This window comes from Echinops telfairi, unplaced genomic scaffold (genome assembly GCF_000313985.2).
Source record: "Echinops telfairi isolate 266 unplaced genomic scaffold, ASM31398v2 ScPeMD7_3533;HRSCAF=4204_0, whole genome shotgun sequence".
Lineage (NCBI taxonomy): Eukaryota > Metazoa > Chordata > Mammalia > Afrosoricida > Tenrecidae > Echinops > Echinops telfairi.
The window spans coordinates 47,299,223-47,303,023 of NW_022107431.1; positions in this window are offsets into that span (position 1 = coordinate 47,299,223).

Genomic DNA, 3,801 nt, shown 5'->3' on the forward strand with positions numbered 1-3,801 from the left:
TATCACAAAACAAGAGACCCGAGAACTAGAAAGGCGAGGCGTCACCACCCATTTATCCCTCCGCCTTTCAACCAGCCCCACATGTGATTATTGGCCAGGCTGGCACAATTAACTAACTCAGTAATAAACAACTAGCCATGTCCTTATGCTCTAGACTCCATGAAATTATTCAAAATCCCTATTCTCCAAGTAGTCATAGCAGTACAGGATCTCTGCCATGGATTGAAAATATTCAGGGGGGCGGGGAAGGGGATAGCAAGTAAGTGGCCAAAGCAATCCCTCAAAGGCCAAGAGGGTGTATAAAGTGCTTTATTCATAGCATTTACATTACAATAGGTATTATATGTTATTGTTACCACTTGGCTGTCAGTTTGTCATACTGTGCTGACTTACCAGTTGCTTATGTTGCTGTGATTCTGAAGGCTTTGTAACTGGTATTTCAAGTAATATCAGGATCACCTGATATTAGGGAACAGATTTCAGCAGCACTTCCAGACTAAAAACAGATTAAGAAAAAGAAATAGACTGTGCTTGTCAGAGGAATTAGGCCCTGAAAATCTTATGGAGAGCATTCAAACAATGTCAGTTACTGAAAGCTTAATGCATATAAGCAGAACATTGTCAGAGATAGAGTCAGAAGATGAGCTCTTCAGGTCTGATGAGATTGGAAATATGACTAAGAGCTACAAGTAGAGTCGACTATAATGATGCAAATGGAAAAAACCCTTCAAGGCCTTCATTTATGACTCAAAATGAGAAGAAACAGCTGCAAACATCAATGAATAATTGGAGCTTGGAATGTACAAAGTATGAATCGATAAAGAACATCATACATGAAGAAATCAAAAAGTTCACTGAAAACACAATAAAGAAAGAAAAGATCAAGGTGGATGTCAGAAGAGACTCTGAAACTTGCTCTTAATTATAGAGTAGTTCAAGCAAGTGGAAGAGATGATAAAGTCAAAGAGCTGAATAGAACATTTCAAAGCACAGCTTGGGAAGACAAAGTTTCTTTTTTTATTATAATAGAATATGCAAAGATCTAGAGTTAGAAAACCAAAAAGGAAGAACATGCTCAACATGTTAAACTGAAAGGACTCAAGAAAAAAATTCAAGCCTCAAGTTGAGACAGTGAAAGATTCTATGGGTAAACTATCGAATGGTGGAGGAAGCACCAAAAGAAGATGGAAAGAACACACAAAGTCACTGTACCAAAAAGAACAAGTTCCCCCTTTCTCCCCAGCCTTCCCCTTCCCCACCTGGTATCACTACTTTCATTAGTATCTGTCCTGGATTCCTTGTGTTTCCAGCTCTGATCTGTACCAGTGTACATCCTCTGGTCTAGCTGGATTTGTAAGGTAGAATTGGGATCATGATATTGGGGGAGGGGGGGAGCAAACATTAAAGAACTAGAGAAAAGTTGTATGTTTCATCAGTGCTGTACCTCACCCTGACTGGGCCATCTAAGTAGGAGTTTTTCCAAGAGGAGGGGAAGGCAAATATTAGTCTAATTCAATCGGGCACTTGCACCTGTCCATTCACATGCTAATGACAGAACGTAACAAAAGAGGTGGAGAAAATTAGTCTCTATGTGTGTGAGCTTGTGCTCATTTAAAATTCAGGGGAAGAGGGGAAGTCTGAATTTTGGTTTTAGGAACTTAGACCTCTTAAAACTCACTGCCATCTTTTGATTCTGACTCATAGTCACCCCATAAGGCAGTGGTTCTCAACCTTCCTAGTGCCACGACCCTTTAACACAGCTCCTCATGTTGTGCTGACCCCCCAACCATCAAATTATTTTCGTTGCTAGTTCATAATTGTAATTTTGCTACTGCTATGAATCGGGTGACCCAAAGGCGTCACAACTCACAGGTCGAAAACCGCTGCTATAAAGGCTACCCAAGGACGTAATCTTTACAGGAACAGATGGCCCAGTTTTTCTCCAGAGAAGCAGCTGGTGGGTTTGAACCATCGACCTTTTAGGTTGCAGCCCAATACTTATCTAATATCTCCACAAGGGCTCCATAAGCCTCTTAAAAATTATCGATAATTATGGATATAGAGAGGTAAGAAGGAAGAAAAGGACCAAAAGGCCTGGTGTATGAAAAATGTAGGTAAATGCACTCATCCTGAGAAGCTATTGGAGTTGAGTTTCATAAACCATTTGAGCTTACAAGTCTTACAATTATTATGACCTGCATATATATTGGACTATCTTTGGCAAAAATTTATAAGGCAAGTTAGATCAATTATACACAGTCTGCTCTTCAAAACATCTCTGTTTTGAGTTTGGAATCCAAGGGTAAACAAAGCCAGGAAGAAAAAAAGCCCAGGGATGTGGTCGGGTTTTGTGGGAAGTGAGGGTAAGTGGGTAAAGAGACACACATAGTTCTGAGGATAGTTACAAAATAAATGACCTCAAAATCTTTATGGATTTGTAAAAGTCTAACTGGTTACACCTTCAAGGAGTTTTAGGATGAGAAAACAAATAAAAATCCTAAACTGAATTAAGCTTATGAAGATTTCTTTCTTTTTTCTTGTTTTGACTAGAACTTTCCTCCAATAATGTTAAATTGCTTTTATTCTAATGCAATAACTACAAAACGTAGGCTTAAATGATGTCAGAATATGAATGAGTTGCTTTGATTCTCCTGAGTCAACAGACCGTATCAGCAGAGATAGCATAATCAAATAGATTGATAGGTGGATGAGCTTCCTCTGCACTCAACTTATACTAAACAGGATTTCCAAAACCTAAATAAAACTATTACAACTTTTTTTCCCTCATCTAAGAGGCCAAGATACTTCTCCCTGTACATACTTACCACTTATTGATGGATCATTTAACAGTATACAGTGAATTCAAATTTAGAAATTTAAATTAGTATAGCGTCAAAGACTGTTACTGACCACCCTTTCCTTTTTTCTGAGATGGCTAGTATTTCAGCAATGGTTGACTATGTGCAAAGATGAAGTGAAACTTTCTATGAAATAGAGTTGTAGAATATTAACACATTTCTCATCTGTTAATAGTTTGATTTTACTCAAACCATTTTTACTGGACAGTTTTTCAAAATTTTCACTCATGGAAGAAAAAGAAAGTATTTTTCTTAGAAAAACAGAGAAGAGCGAAGAGTACTAAGAGCCATGGTGGTGCAGTGGGTTAAGCATTTGGCTGCTAACAAAAAGGTTAGTGCTGTGAACTTTCCACCCGCCCCCATGCGAGAAAGATGTGGCAGTCCACTTCTGTCAAGATTTACAGCCCTGGAAATGCGCTGGGGCCAATCTATTTCATAATGTTCGTTACTACGAGTTGGAATCAACTCCAGTAGCAGTAGATTTACAGATTTAAACACTACATCTGTCCTGCTAGAGGTTGCTGTAGGATTTTTAAAACTGTCATGGACTGACTTCTGTACCCCCTACATACTTGTCAACTTGGCTAGGCCATGATTCTCAGTATTATGTAATTATCCTCCATATTACAATTTGATGTATTTGTCCTCCATTTCATGGTCGGCTGTAATTACCCCTCACTTTTTGCTTTGTGGTGATTATCCTATCTGTGGTAAATCCTAACCTTTATGATCTTAAACAGGATCAGAGACACTGATGTTAATGAAACAAAACACAATTTATAGGGTTATGTTGTATTTTAAGTCAATTTCTTTTGGGACATAAGAGGTTAAACAAATGAGCAGAGACAGAGGTCCCCAACTAAGAAGAGCTGGGAGAAAAGTAAATATTTTGAAAGCAGGGTTCCTAGGCGGAGAACCTCCTAGACCCTGGGAAAGATTGATC